Source organism: Somniosus microcephalus, chromosome 7, assembly GCF_052327205.1.
Source record: "Somniosus microcephalus isolate GS21.2 chromosome 7, FLI_Smic_1.0, whole genome shotgun sequence".
Taxonomy (NCBI): Eukaryota; Metazoa; Chordata; class Chondrichthyes; order Squaliformes; family Somniosidae; genus Somniosus; species Somniosus microcephalus.
Window position 1 is genome coordinate 150,512,192 of NC_140993.1, and position 16,190 is coordinate 150,528,381.

At 47.5% G+C, this 16,190-nt stretch overlaps 1 protein-coding gene across 4 annotated transcripts in view; it reads left to right on the plus strand.

The window, feature by feature from the left end:
* sgk3 (serum/glucocorticoid regulated kinase family member 3) overlaps positions 1 to 16,190 on the plus strand; it is a 171,656-nt gene that overhangs the window by 777 nt on the left and 154,689 nt on the right. For 2 of the 4 annotated variants that reach the window (XM_085993090.1, XM_085993092.1), the window contains exon 1: positions 4 to 163. The exons of the other annotated variants lie outside the window; for them this stretch is intronic. The gene's annotated coding sequence lies outside the window, so the exon portion shown is untranslated. Of the gene's footprint in view, positions 1 to 3; positions 164 to 16,190 lie in introns of those variants that run through there. 4 annotated transcript variants of the gene reach the window in all.

Here is a 16,190-nt window from a genome sequence, read left to right on the forward strand (position 1 = left end):
TGGGAACGCGCGCGCGGCCGCGTGAGAGGGCTCGAGATGGGAACGCGCGCAGGTCGAAATCGTGAGCTGAGCCGAGGACTTTGAAAGTGCAAAACGGGGCAAGTGGTAGCAAATTGATAGCTGAGACCGAGAACTAATGTTATGAACAAAGACCCTCTGAATGGTATGTAACACCCGATCTGAATTCAGTAGTGCTCTATTTAAAAAGGTGCAAGCCTCACAGCAATGAAAAGTTAATACTGTACTGACTTAAGAGCATTTCCGACTCCACAGAGAGTATTCCGAGTCAGTCTACAAATTGTATGTCAATTGAACGCAGATACAAAGTTCAGCTGTCGTAATCTACTTACTGCTTTAAAGCAAGGGAGGAAAATGAAGTATAGTTGGTATATCAAGTTTTTAGGAAAACCATATTACATAACTAAGTTGGCGAGACCAGTGGCCAAAGTGGCGACTACACTTGTTAAATATTTCATGAATGTGCTTTATACTATTAATATCGCCATTATATGTTTCTGAAAGATTTCACCAGACTCGTCTTTGTTTACGTATCGGATGTTAAAGCTCCATATTATCATCCGTGCAAATGCTGGTCTATAATTGTCAACCGGTTTGCACACCAGCCAACAGCTTTGCTTTATTTGATGGTCTGGATTAAGAACGCCTACTGCTCAGACAACTATTTTTGCCAATGTTTGATCTACCTGAGTCTGAGAATACAGCATTGCAGTGTAGAGTTCACTAGGGAAAGAAAGTTCCATTTCTACCGAGTCACCGCTCCCGGCAGATCCACCTGGTTATCAATTTCGCTGCAGCTACCATCCTCCTCACTTGAATCCTTAGTGAAAATGTTGAGTCAGTAATGAAATATGTAGTACAGTACTGGGATGAGACTAAAGGTATCCACATGAAAAGTTGGATTAAGTAAATATTCTGTTCTAATATTTTTGTGAGAAGCATTAACCTGCAACCTTTTATGAAGGTCAGAATACTGAACATTACATTTTTTTCCTTTGCTTTTAGAGCTAGGAAAATAGATTTACTTTTTAAAAATGAGAATATTATCTATTGCTCCAAAATGTTAGATTTTGGAGTTAACTTGTTTAACACATACAGTAGAATTCTAATCAAAGTGCTGAGAGACTGGCTCAGTTGGTAAAAGCTGTGTAACTGCACCATACATATTGGAAGATCTCGTGCTTGATTCCTGGTGTCTGATAGCTGGTTGTACTGTTAGCTAATGTCAGCTGGAGTGGCAGTAGAGGTGCTAGAGAGAGAGGGTTATAATCCAGTGATCCCTACTGGGACTCCCAACATGTAGACCTTGGGTGAGAACAGGATTGGGCTTGACTGGGATGACTTCCTGTCTGTCAGTACAATAACTTGCATTTATGTAGCACCTTTTAATGTATCAATATCCTATTATTCACACATAAATATGAATCGTTAGATTTCTGCCCTCTTCCTGCCACATCAATTTTTTAATTCAGTAAATTTTGGCATAAATAAATAATGAAGCTTAAACTGAAAAAAGTTGTTTTTCAATGAATATTTGTCATTTAAAGAATAACTCTAGGGCTTGTTTATGCCTGGATGAGTGTCATGTAGTTTGTTCAAAAACAATAAAATCTTAGTTGTAGTTTGTATATTCAGTTCTGCAGTTTCCAATGTGACGAGTTCCCAGTCACAGCAATGCAATGCTGCTTAGGTTGGGTGCTTCCACATACGAAGAGCCACTCAGCCCATGGCATGTTAAACAGTTCCTAAAAGTCAGCTACAGAACTTTGTGATGAGGTCTGGAATCAGGTCTTCCACTAGTCAGCATGGACAGGAAAGGTGTGAAGCAATGCCATAGTAACCTTGTAGTAAAGGGAGGATTTTAGAATTCAGCAAAGGAGGATCAAGAAATTGATAAAGGGAAAATAGAATATGAGAGTAAACTAGCGAGAGACATAAAAAGACTGTAAAAGCTTCTATAGGTATGTAAAAAGGAAAAGATTAGCAAAAGTAAATGTGGGTCCCTTACAAGCTGAGACAGGAGAAATTATAATGGGGAATAAGGAAATGGCAGAGAAATTAAACAAATACTTTGTCTGTCTTCACGGAAGAAGACGCAAAAAACTTCCTGGAAATTGTGGACAACCAAGGGTCTAGCGAGAATGAGGAACTGAAAGAAATTAGTATTAGTAACAAAGTAGTACTGGAGAAATTAATGGGACTGAAAGCTGATAAATCCCTTGGACCTGATGGCCTACATCCTAGGGTTTTGAAAGAGGTGACTATAGAGATAGTGAATGCATTGGCAGTCATTTTCCAAAATTCCATAGATTCTGAAACGGTTCCCGCAGATTGGAAGGTAGCAAATGTAACCCCACTATTTAAGAACGGAGGGAGAGAGAAAACGGGGAACTACAGACCAATTAGCCTGATATCAGGAGTATGGAAAATGCTAGAATCTATTATTAAAGACGTGGTAACAGGGCACTTAGAAAATAATAATAGGATAGGGCAGAGTCAACACGGATTTATGAACGGGAAATCGTGTTTGACAAATCTGTTGGAGTTTTTTGAAGTTGTAACCAGCAGAATACATAAGGGGGGAACCAGTGGATGTGGTGTATTTGGATTTTTCAGAAGGCATTTGATAAGGTGACACACAAGAGGTTATTAAACAAAATTAAGGTTCATGGGATTGGGGGTGATATGCTAGCATGGATTGAGGATTGGTTAACGGACAGAAAACAGAGAGTCGGAATAAACGGGTTATTTTTGGGTTGGCAGGCTGTAACTGGTGGGGTACCGCAAGGATCAGTGCTTGGACCTCAGCTATTCAGTCTACATCAATGATTTTGGATGAGGGGACCAAGGGTAATATATCCAAGTTTGCTGATGATACAAAGCTGGGTGGGAATGTAAGTTGTGAGGAGGATGCAAGGAGGCTTCAAGGGGATATAGACAGGCAAAGTGAGTGGGCAAGAACATGGCAAATGGAATATAAGATGGAGAAATGTGCAGTTATCCACTTTGGTAGGAAAAATAGAAAAGCAGTATTTTTTAAATGGTGAGAGATTGGGAAATGTCGGTGTTCAGACGGACCTGGGTGTCTTTGCACACGAATCACTGAAAGTTAACATGCAGGTACAGCAAGCAATTAGGAAAGCAAATGGTATGTTGGCCTTTATTACAAGAGGATTTGAGTACAAGAGTAAAGACGTCTTACTGCAGTTATATAGGGCCCTGGTGAGACCACACCTGGAGTATTGTGTACAGTTTTGGTCTCCTTACCTAAGGAAGGATATACTTGCCATAGAGGGAGTGCAACGAAGGTTCACCAGACTGGTTCCTGGGATGGGGAGATTGAGTAGACTAGGCCTATATTCTCTAGAGTTTAGAAGAATGAGAGGTGATCTCATTGAAACATACAAAATTCTTACAGGGCTTGACAGGGTAGATGCAGGGAGGATGTTTCCCCTGACTGGGGAGTCTAGAACCAGGGGTCACAGTCTCCGAATAAGGGGTTGGCCATTTAGGACTGAGATGAGGAGAAATTTCTTCACTGAGGGTGGTGAATCTTTGGAATTCTCTACCCAAGAGGGCTGTGGAGGCTCAGTGGTTGGGTATATTCAAGACAGAGATCGATAGATTTTTGAATATTAATGGAATCAAGGGATATGGGGATAGTTCAGGAAAGTGGAGATGAGGTAGAAGATCAGCCATGATCTTATTGAATGGCGGAGCAGGCTCGTAGGGCCAAATGTCCTACTCCTGCTCTTATTTCTTGTGTTCTTATAACTAAGGGGAAACTGGAGGAAAACATATTTTTATTTTGATGCATTGCCATTTATGGGCTCTACACATATAGCTCTATGTTCTATTTCTTCAGCTAAGTAATGTACTGGGGTAAAGTAATCCAAAATGTTGTCATTATTTTGAGCGTTGTTCATTTACTTCCTATGCACAGGCCCGTTGTCTTAGTCATTCCCTCCCTTATTATCATCCCTCTGACTGAACTGCTCATGCCATTATTTACCGCACTTCGCATTCAGCTATCCCAGCAGTGCAGTATTTCCTCTTGGCTAGTGGGTTGCATATGGTGTGACATCTGAAGTTCAGAAAATTGAAAATGATGGAAATATACAGTAGGACCGCCAGCATCTGAAAACAGAAAAGATGGGTTAATATTTTGACTGGAATACCTGAAATGTTAATCTGCCTTTTCTCTTTTCAGATGCTGTAGTTGTATTTTTCCAACATTTTCTGCTTTTGTTTGATTTCCAATTTTTTTTTCTATAACTGCCGCTCATCATTGCATTACAGTAACTTGGTTTTTATGTAGTGTCCTTCACGTAGATTAACATCTGACTACTTAAAGTGGATTAATGATTCTAGCAATACAGTGATGTGATGTCCTTCTTTCCAGAGAGTTTTATGGACTGATTCTCCTGGTATCTTCTAACCTTTTCCTTTACATAAGCTTGGAACCATTATGGTGCAGCATCCCAATTTGTGTGCTCATTAAAGAAAAAAAGAATTTGCATTCATATAGCACCTTTTATCACATCCAAGGTACTTTACAACCAATGAATTATGTTTTGAACTGCAGCCACTGTTTGTAGGGAAACACAGCAGCCAATGTGCACACAGCAAGGTCTCACAAACAGGAAATTAATATGCCCAGATAAACTGTTTTTGGTGATGGTGGTTGAAGGAGGAATGTTGGCCAGGAGAAATTCCTGTTCTTCAGCTTGTGCCATGGGATCTTTTATATCCACCTGATCAAGGAAGTGGGGCCATAGTTTTTCATCCCAACTGAAAGATGGCACCACTGCTAATTACCACTTCCTCAGTACTGCACTGAAGTGATGGCCGAGATTATGTGTTGAAGTCCATAGTGGGAACGGATCCCATGACCATCTGATCTAGAGTCGAGCATAATCCCAATTGAAATGACCTGACACAAACTGTACTTGATTTCTGAAATGGACTTTAGGCAATATTATACTTTTACTAAGGAGGTCCTTTGTATTGAGATTACTGTGTAGTATGCAGCTTATTTTCATTTTTTGTTTGTGAATGTGTGTGCTGTATATGCATACTATTCCATAGTACACTTTGTTTAAATAAACTTAATTTATCTTTCTTTTACCTCTGACTTCCATTGTTTCATCATTCATCATTTCCCTGATGGCCAGGATCAGTAAAGATAAGTTTTCAGGCAGTCTGAGCCATCCCTTTGTTTTCTAAACATACACCCCATCAGGCTATTGATTAGTAAGAAAGAACATGTCTGCTTTTTTATGCTCCTTACATTTGCTTCTTTTAATTGATAAGTGAAACATTATGACTGGTGCAGGATTGTACCTGGGTTTAACCACTATTTTTATAAAACAGTGCGAGTGTTGCATATCAGAGAAAAAAAACAATTATCAGTCCACAGGTTCTCTGAAATTGACAAATCTGTCCACATTCAAGGATTAATCCTGGAGAGGTACCAGCACTTGACATTTGATACAACTACCATTTCAAAACTCCACAGTCAATGTTCTGTTGTCGAATGTATAGATATTGGTTTAGCAGGCCGTGCTCATTACAAGTTATTGCAATTCTATTTTGTTGGTAATATTAAAATCGGGCAAGCATTTACACAAAACTAAACTTACCCAGGAGAAACGACATTTGTGTCCTGTAAAATCTTAGCTGGTTTGGCACAGGATTGGACAAGACAGTCATGAGAATGATTGAATCCAGATAAATTGTAGCAATGTTCTCTGAATCTACCAATAAGTCCAGCCAGATCTCAGTGTCAGGTTCCCAAACACTGATTGATTTTGATCAGTGAAGTACCAAATCATGCAATCTTTCAAACAAGGGCACAGATACCAAATACAGATCATGAGTGGACAGTTTACTAAGCATTATTGCTTAGATTTAACTGCTATAAAGTTTACCAAGTAATTGAAGTGGGATTTCTTAAAGATTATCACTAGGATTTTGGTAACAGCAACTTGCATTTATATAATGCTTTTAACATAAAGAAACATTCCAAGAGATATTATGAGGAGTGACTGAAAACTTGGTCAAAAGATGGATCTTGAGGTTTTAAAACAATGAGAGAGAGGTTTAAAAGTAAAATGGGGTGAGAAGCCATAGAAAAATTTCTAGGTGAGGAGGTATTGAATATAACGATTTGGGGATTGGGAGCCAATGTAGGTCAGTAAAGATGGAGATGATGATCTAACGGTACTTGCTGCAGAACAGGATATGTGTTTTTTTATTCGTTCATGGGATTTGGGTGTCGCTGGCAAGGCCAGCATTTATTGCCCATCCCTAGTTGCCCTTGAGAAGGTGGTGGTGAGCCGCCGCCTTGAACCTGTTAAGGAGGGAGTTCCTGGATTTTGACCCAGCGATGATGAAAAAACCGTGATAGACTTCCAAGTCAGGATGGTGTGGAACTTGGAGGTGGTGGTGTTCCCATGCACCTGCTGTCCTTGTCCTTCTAGGTGGTAGAGGTCGCGGGTTTGGGAGGTGCTGCCGAAGAAGCCTTGGCAAGTTACTGCAGTGTATCTTGTAGATGGTACGCAGTGCAGCCACGGTACGCCGGTGGTGGAGGGAGTGAATGTTTAAGGTGGTGGATGGGGTGCCAATCAAACGAGCTGCTTTGTCTTCGATGGTGTTGAGCTTCTTGAGTGTTGTTGGAGCTGCACTCATCCAGGCAAGTGGAGAGTATTCCATCACACTCCTGACTTGTGCCTTGTAGATGGTGGAAAGGCTTTGGGGAGTCAGGAGGTGAGACACTTGCTGCAGAATACCCAGCCTCTGACCTGTTCGTGTTGCCACAGTATTTATGTGGCTGGTCCAGTTAAGTTTCTGGTCAATGGTGACCCCCAGGTTGTTGATGGTGGGGGATTTGGCGATGGTAATGCCGTTGAATGTCAAGGGGCGGTGGTTAGACGTTCGCTTGTTGGAGATAGTCATTGCCTTGTGTGGCATGAATGTTACCTGCCCCTTATTAGCCCAAGCCTGAATGTTATCCAGGTCTTGCTGCATGCAGGCATAGACTGCTTCATTATCTGAGAAGTTGCGAATGGCACTGAACACTGTGCAGTCATCAGTGAACATCCCCACTTCTGACTTTATGATGGAGGGAAGGTCATTGATGAAGCAGCTGAAGATGGTTGGGCCTAGGACATTGCCCTAAGGAACTCTTGCAGCTGTGTCCTGGGGCTGTGATGATTGACCTCCAACAACCACAACCATCTTCCTTTGTGCTAGGTATGATTCCAGCCAGTGGAGAATTTCCCTCCCGATTCCCATTGACTTCAGTTTTACTTGGGCTCCTTGATGCCACACTCCTGTCAAATGCTGCCTTGATGTCTAGGGCAGTCACTCTCACCTCACCTCTGGAATTCAGCTCCTTTTTGTCCATGTTTGGACCAAGGCTGTAATGAGGTCTGGAGCCGAGGTTCAGATAGGTTAGAGCTTATGGAGGGTGCAGGATGGGCTGCTAGCAAGGAGAGTGTTAGAATAGGTGTGTTGGGAAGTGACAGAGGCATGTATAAGGTTATCGGTTGTGGAGGGGCTAAATGTGGGGGTGGAGATCGGCACTGTTGCAGAGGTGGAAGTAAGCAGTCTTTATGTTTTATAAGATTTGGGGCTTAAAGGTCAGCTCAGGGTTGAACAGGCCACCAAGATTATGAGTGGCTTGGTACAGCCTGAGAGTGTGGCCAAGGAGGGAGATAGAATCAGTGACGAAGTGAGTGGAGTTTGTGGCAGGGGTTGTAAAAATTGCTTTGGTCTTTATGCTGGAGGAAGTTATGGTTCATCAAAGACTTGATGTCAGACAAGCTGTTGGACAATATGGAGGCATTTGAGGAGATAAGATAAGCATATTTGGTGGATGATGCAGCCTGGATGGACCTCACTCAACATTAACATTGCTATCTGGCGTTGTTTGGATGCCTGCAATTCTGTGCTGTCTGTTTGTTCCACTGTCCAGAAAGCACATTTGAATAAACATTTCTTGCAGAGAAAGGGAAATCTTTCACCCTCCTCTTATAAAATCTGGTGCTTAGAACCAGTTAGGAATGTGGGAAAGGAGAGCCAGAGATGGCTTATAATGGAAATGCGCAAATGTCAAAATACAACATTAACTATCTGCTTTGCAAGTTCACCTTGAAAATATTTTGTACTAATTTCCAATATTTTCTAGCATCTACCCCATTTCCAATAAAAACTTTTGCAACATATGTTTATGTACCTTTTGGTAAAACATTTGAAATTCAGGGCTTTTATTTGTAACCCCTGTTCAAACTTGAAGAATTGTATAATCCATCCAGTAATTGCTGCTTGCTATGTGAACAATCATTATTTTTGAGCTCTTGGAGTAAAATGAAAGCAGCAGCTATAACCATTCAGAATACAACACCAACATATAATCCATTTTAAAGTTTGGCATTGTTTAAAGTTTCATTTTTCACACATCTGATAAGTTGTTAAAAAAATCATAGTTAAAGGTACCGTTATTGTTTCTTTCAAGAATTACCTCTGAAAAAAGTTTGAAGTTCATGTTTTACTAGGTCTTTAAATGTTTTATACAAAAAAAACCAAATTCTGGTTAATTGCACTGTCAAAATGATTTCCATGGAGGTTTTTATTCTCAGTAATTTTCTATTGAAAATGCTAGGTAGAGAAGGGATGGGACCTACAGCAAGTCATGGCTTGCTCTGTGGATGGCCTATCTTGTCGAACATAAATTCTAGAAGTTATACCATATGTGCATGTTGGGAACTGCCGCGTGCCAGTGTGAGTTGCTTCAGCGAATAGTGATTGGGCTTGGAACATGTATGAATTTTTAGGCTCGGGCTTCTTGCTCAACGACCAAAAGCATTATTGCAATCACTTCAAACACACAATGTATAGGACTTTTTAATTTTGTTGTAAATATTAAAATGTATTTCCATTGCCCGCTGAAGTCCAGGCCGCTTCCCTGGAAGCGATGCTCACTGTTATTTAAGAAGGGCAACAAATAGGACCTTTTAGTAATTATAGGCCTGTGCGTTTGATACCCATTGTAGGGAAGCTGTTGAAAAACATTGGCCCTGAATTTGTGGTCTGAGGTTTCCTGTGGGGAAATGCCTCCGATCCGCAAAAAAGATGCCTGTGTACCTGGAGGTATGGAGATTCGCGGTCCTCGGCCTCTCTGGGTACCTGCGGGTAGAGTTCCACGTACTCCAGGGGTGTAGGTGGTACGCAAGCGCCCCTGGGATCACATTGGGCGGCCCAACGAATGAAAGGAGGAGATCCCCATTCATGCTTATGGGGATTCCGAATGTACGGAAACCCCATAAGTATGAATAGGAATACCCAAAAAATACATGTACACATCAAATAAATAAAAACACAATTACATATTTAAAATTCCATTTAATTAAATATTTAAAACAATAGTTTAATTTTTTTGAAAAATAAATGTAAATATTTTAAAGGGGCTAAAAATAACCATACCTTACTGTACAGGTTTTTTAATGTTTAAATAATTTGAAAAAAATGTAACTCTTATCTGGTAAAAGCAGGCCTGCTCTTACCAGATGTAAGAATTTTCCAGGCATTCCCTGGGCAGAAGTTGGGCAAATAGCACAACTCTCCGCCCGTGGATGCCCTTTTCCCAGGGATGCGTTGACAGATTGCAAGTTCCAGGTTTTTGCGCATGCACTCCGCGCTGAAAATCCAAAACTTGCACAGCCCTTGCGGGTAGGGGTAGTGGCCCCAAATTACGGGCCATTATATTGGATTGAATTTGATTTGATTTATTACTACCTGGAGAGTCAAGTAGCTATTTGGAATTTCTAGCATGGCTTTAGGAAAAGTAGATCCTGCCTCATTAAACTGACTCAATTCTTTTGAGGAATTGACTCCTATATGGTGGAAAATTCTGTTGATGTTTTATACAATAATTTCCAATAAATGTTTGATAAGGAACCGCTATTGGAAAAGTTAAATCATGTGTGATTACAGGGCAGATATTGCCGTTCAAGATTCCAACCAGTTACTTCAAGCATATGGGTTGTTATGAATGGGGCCTTGTCACAAGTGGAGTTCCACAAAACTTCGTGTTGGAACTGTTGTATAATTTTTATTAACGATTTGGATAACAGCATTAATAGAACCATTCTTGAAGTCACTGATGACATGCAATTGTGCACCGGGGTTAGTTTAGACCAAATCAATAGGTTGCCAGTTTAGAGCAGTTAGTTGCAGTGTGGCAGATACTCCTTCATGTGGACAAATGCAAATTCATGTATTTGGGGTTGGGAAACTCCAAGCTTATTTATACCATGCCGATTACTATATCAAGAAAGAGACTTGGGGGTAATAGTTTTGATTCCCGCACATGGTGAAGGAATTCAATCTCTGGAGAAGGTGCAGAGGAGGGTCACCAGGATGATACCTAGCTTAAGGCTCTTTGGTATGAGAATTGGCTCCAAAGGTTAGGGTTATTTACTTTGGAGAAATACTGGCTTAAAGGGGATATAAATGAGGATTTAAAATGAAGGGATTAGATTCTATCCCGTTGATAGGTTATTTAAAACGGTAGAACTAGAGGGTATATCTCTAAAAACTTATAGGCAGAGAGTTGGGTTAGGTGATATGAAATTTCAACAGAGTATTACTTTCTGGAACAGACTATAGAAACATGCAGTGGGTATAGATTCAGCACAGTTTTTTAAAAAGGAACTTAAAAGTTCCCGAGAAGAGGACGTTTCTATTTGTTGACGGTAACTTGCTAGTTAGCTGTAACTAATGAGGAATTAAAGGTTTCTGTGGTGGTCTAGAGTCATGCTTGATTGTCTTCGGGAGTCAGGAAAGAATTTCCCAGAGATTTTCCTGAATTGGCTGCAGGGTTTTTCCTGTTTTCATTTTGCCTGTTCCATGAGAATCCATGGTTAGGAAGTGGGTCAGTAGTAGAAGTGGTTGCAGCATTGTTTGGATGGGGCAGGTACTTTGTATCTGATCTTTTCCTGGCCCCTTTTTCATATTTTTTGTCTGTTCAGTGGTAAATGCTCATTATGGTGAAGAAATCAAAAGGAGGGGCCCAGAAAACTTTTCGAACAATTTTGTTTTTTTTTCTTTCTCAATTTGCTTATGCTTGTTTTGTTTTCATATGTCCTTAGTAGTACCTCATTGAACTTTTTCTACCCAATGCCCTCATGGTTGATTTGTACATTTCCTATATCTTCAGTTGTGATTATGGTTTAAATTTTGTGTTCCTGCTTGCAAAAATGTTGCATACATAATGGTGTAATATCCAACATATGATGCAAGAAGTGTGATTTTGTTGTGTGATATAATAGCTTTTAAAGGTCTCCTTTGCTGCTCTTCAAAGAGGATTTGTCATTCCTCTGACACATTGGCCAGAATTTTAATCTGGAGGCAGGTTGGGAGTAGGGGGGGCTAGAAAGCGGTCGGGATAACGGGTTTCCCGTGGCCCTGTCGGATTTAACGGCAGGACCCGAGTAACATTTCAAACTTCTGTTTCCTGCCCGCAGCCAACTAAATGGAGAGGCTGGCTGGCTACGGGCGGGTAGGCCTGCGGCATTAGGCCGCAGAGAGGAGGGAGGGAGAGATCGGGGCCGGAAGAGGATCGGGTGGGGGGGTGGTCAGGGGCTGGAGGAGGATCGGGAGGGGTGGTCAGGGACTGGAGAAGCATCTGGGTGTGTGTATTGGGGTGTGTGAATCGGGGCTGGAGGAGCACCAGGGGGTCTGAACCGGACTGGAGGAGGAGGATGGGGGGTGGTGGTCAGGGGTCGGAGGAGCAGCAGGGCTGGAGAAGGAAGGCCGAAGGCGATCGGGGGACAGAGGGGGGGAAGGTCCGTGGGGGAGGTCGGGGTGATCGGAGGCCTCATGTTGGGGGGCAGGGTCTGATCACGGGGGATTAGTGAGGCAGGGACACTGGATCCAGTAGCTAAGTGGAAAGGCAGTTACCTCCTGAATCCAGCAGTCCTCTCCTTACTTTAGCTGGTGGGTTCCCCGGTGCCTAGGAAACCTGACCAGCCAGAGTTGAATTTGTGCTGTGATTATTTACACGAACACCTTTGTGGCCTTCTGTGCGTGCACGCTGCATACCGGAACCGCGCATGCGCAGTACCCAACGACACCACAGTTGCGTACTGCACCGCCATGCTTTCCTTGGCTCCATGCGGTGAAGGTCAAAGAATCCATTGGTGGCCGGGGTGGGGCGGAGGGGAAGAGAGAGGATCGAAAGTGGGTGGAAGAGTGTGGATCGAAAGAGAGGGGGGGGTGTGAAGTGGAGAGAGAGAGAGAGAGGAGATCTGGGGGGAAGAGGGAGAGGAGGCCGAGGGGGGGGTGGCAGAGAGAGGAGGTCGAGGGGGGGTGGCAGAGAGAGGAGGTCGAGGGGGGGTGGCAGAGAGAGGAGGTCGAGGGGGGGTGGCAGAGAGAGGAGGTCGAGGGGGGGTGGCAGAGAGAGGAAGTCGAGGGGGGGTGGCAGAGAGAGGAGGTCGAGGGGGGGGTGGCAGAGAGAGGAGGTCGAGGGGGGGTGGCAGAGGAGGTCGAGGGGGTGGCAGAGAGGGGGGGTCGAGGGGGGGTGGCAGAGAGGGGGGGTGGCAGAGAGGGGGGGTCGAGGGGGGGTGGCAGAGAGAGGGGGTCGAGGGGGGGTGGCAGAGAGAGGGTCGAGGGGGGGTGGCAGAGAGGGTCGATGGCAGAGAGGGGGTCGAGGGGGGGTGGTAGAGAGAGGGGGGTCGAGGGGGGGTGGCAGAGAGAGAGAGGGGGTCGAGGGGGGGTGGCAGAGAGAGAGAGGACAGTGACAGGGTAACACAAAGATTTCGACCCAACACAATCGTCGCTAAGCAAAAGGAAAAATATCTGACATATTGGGCAGAAACAACAAAAACCCAAAGCAAACTCGATTGCTACTTGGCCCTAAACAGACAATACAACATAGCTGATTACCTGACCATGGTAAAGCATAACAAACTGAGAAGAACCTTGACAAGGTACAGACTTAGCGAACATAGCCTAGCGATCGAAAAAGGCAGACCAGGCTACCAAGAGAAGACAGGATATGCTCTCACTGCAGTCAGGGAGTAGTGGAGACAGAGATGCACTTCCTCACAGCCTGTGAAAAATATCAGGGCATCAGGGAGAATTTCTACCAAAAATTCTCACAAATATGCCCTGATTTCAGAAATCTGAATGACAACCAAAAACTCCCATTCCTACTGGGAGAGGAGAGAAGCTGTGTAACACTGGCGGCACACTATGTTACAGCTTGCCATGAACAGAGGGACAACCAGTAAACTAAGAAAAGAATATATATAAACAATGCGAATGTATATTTATACACTCAGGGATATACCTGTTTATACACTGTATGAATAGAACTGCGTTTATGTGCTAAACCATAAATGTATTTTGATGCTTTGGCAACATAAGATGTAACTTATCATGCCAATAAAGCGATTTGAATTGTGAATTGGGTCGGGGGGTGGGAAGAGAGAGAGAGGAGGTCGGGGGGTGGGAAGAGAGAGAGAGGAGGTCGGGGGGTGGGGGAAAGAGAGAGGAGGTCCAGTGGGCGGTGTGTCGGGGGGGGTGGGGGAAGAGAGAGAGGATGGCGGCGGGGGGGGGGGGAAGAGAGAGAGAGAGAGGAGGTCGGGGGGGGGAAAGAGGGAGAGGAGGTCGGGGGGGGGGGAGGAAAAGAGAGAGGAGGTCGGGGGGGGGGGGAAAGAGAGGAGGTCCGGTGGGGGAAGCGAGGAGGTCCCGGGGGGGGGGCGGTGGGGGGAGGGTGGAGGTCAGGGGTGGGGAGAGAGAGAGAGTGAGGAGGTCAGGAGGAAAGAGTGAGAGGAGGGCGGGGGGGGGGTGGGGAGGAGGGCGGGGGGGGTGGAGAGGGAGGAGGTTGGGGGGTGGAGAGGGAGGAGGTCGGGGGGGCAAGGGAGAGGGAGGAGGTCGGGGGGGGGGGAAGAGAGAGGGAGGAGGTCGGGGGGGGAAGAGAGAGGGAGGAGGTCGTGGGGGGTGAGAGGGAGGAGGTCGTGGGGGGTGAGAGGGAGGAGGTCGTGGGGGGTGGAGAGGGAGGAGGTCGTGGGGGGTGGAGAGGGAGGAGGTCGGGGGGGGTGGAGAGGGAGGAGGTCGGGGGGGGGTGGAGAGGGAGGAGGTCGGGGGGGGTGGAGAGGGAGGAGGTCGGGGGGGGTGGAGAGGGAGGAGGTCGGGGGGGTGGAGAGGGAGGAGGTCGGGGGGGGTGGAGAGGGAGGAGGTCGGGGGGGGTGGAGAGGGAGGAGGTCGGGGGGGGTGGAGAGGGAGGAGGTCGGGGGGGGTGGAGAGGGAGGAGGTCGGGGGGGGTGGAGAGGGAGGAGGTCGGGGGGGTGGAGAGGGAGGAGGTCTCGGGGGGGGGGGGGTGGAGAGGGAGGAGGTCGGGGGGGGGTGGAGAGGGAGGAGGTCGGGGGGGCAAGGTAGAGGGAGGAGGTCGGGGGGGTGCAAGGGAGAGGGAGGAGGTCGGGGGGGAAGAGAGGGAGGCGGTCGGGGGGGGAAGAGAGGGAGGCGGTCGGGGGGGGAAGAGATGGAGGAGGTCGGGGGGGGGAAGAGAGAGGGAGGAGGTCGGGGGGGGAAGAGAGAGGGAGGAAGTCGGGGGGGGGGAAGAGAGGAGGTCAGTGGGGGGGAGAGAGGAGGTCGGGGGGGAAGAGAGAGAGAGGAGGTGGGGGGGAAGAGAGAAGGAGGAGCTCGAGGGGGAAGAGAGACGGATGAGGTCGGGGGGGAAAGAGCGAGAGGAGGTCGGTGGGGGGAAGAGAGGGAGGAGGTCGGGGGGGAAGAGAGAGAGAGAGAGGAGGGGGAAAGAGAGAGGGAGGAGGTCGAGGGGGAAAGAGAGGGAGGAGGTCGGGGGGGGAAGAGAGGGTGGAAGTCGGGGGGGGCGAAGAGAGAGGGAGGAAGTCGGGGGGGGGGAAGAGAGGGAGGAAGTCGAGGGGGGGGAAGAGAGGGAGGAGGTCGGGGGGGGGAAGAGAGAGGGAGGAGGTCGGGGGGGGAAGAGAGGGAGGAGGTCGGGGGGGAAGAGAGGGAGGAGGTCGGGGGGGGAAGAGAGGGAGGAGGTCGGGGGGGGGAAGAGAGAGGGAGGAGGTCGGGGGGGAAGAGAGGGAGGAGGTCGGGGGGGGAAGAGAGAGGGAGGAGGTCGGGGGGGGGAAGAGAGGGAGGAAGTCGGGGGGGGAAGAGAGAGGGAGGAGGTCGGGGGGGCAAGAGAGAGAGAGGAGGTCGGGGGGGCAAGAGAGAGAGAGGAGGTCGGGGGGGGAAGAGAGAGAGGCGGTCGGGGGGGAGAGAGAGAGGTGGTCGGTGGGGGGAGAGAGGAGGTCGGGGGGGGAGAGAGGAGGTCGGGGGGGGAGAAAGAGGAGGTCGAGGGGGGGGGAAGAGAGAGAGAGGAGGTCGGGGGGGGAAGAGAGGGAGGAGGTCGAGGGGGGGGAAGAGAGGGAGGAGGTCGAGGGGGGGAAGAGAGAGGGAGGAGGTCGGGGGGGGAAGAGAGAGGGAGGAGGTCGGGGGGGAAGAGAGGGAGGAGGTCGGGGGGGGAAGAGAGAGGGAGGAAGTCGGGGGGGGAAGAGAGAGGGAGGAGGTCGGGGGGGAAGAGAGAGAGAGGAGGTCGGGGGGCAAGAGAGAGAGAGGAGGTCGGGGGGGGAAGAGAGAGAGGCGGTCGGGGGGGAGAGAGAGAGGTGGTCGGTGGGGGGAGAGAGGAGGTCGGGGGGGGAGAGAGGAGGTCGGGGGGGGAGAAAGAGGAGGTCGAGGGGGGGGGAAGAGAGAGAGAGGAGGTCGGGGGGGGAAGAGAGGGAGGAGGTCGAGGGGGGGAAGAGAGGGAGGAGGTCGAGGGGGGGGAAGAGAGAGGGAGGAAGTCGGGGGGGAAGAGAGAGGGAGGAAGTCGGGGGGGAAGAGAGAGGGAGGGAATCGGGGGGGACGAGAGAGGGAGGAGGTCGGGGGGGGAAGAGAGAGGGAGGAAGTCGGGGGGGGGGAAGAGAGAGGGAGGAGGTCGGGGGGGAAGAGAGAGGGAGGAGGTCGGGGGGGGGAAGAGAGAGGGAGGAAGTCGGGGGGGGAAGAGAGAGGGAGGAGGTCGGGGGGGGGAAGAGAAAGAGGCGGTCGGGGGGGAGAGAGAGGAGGTCGGTGGGGGGAGAGAGAGGAGGTCGGGGGGGGGGAGAGAGAGGAGGTCGAGG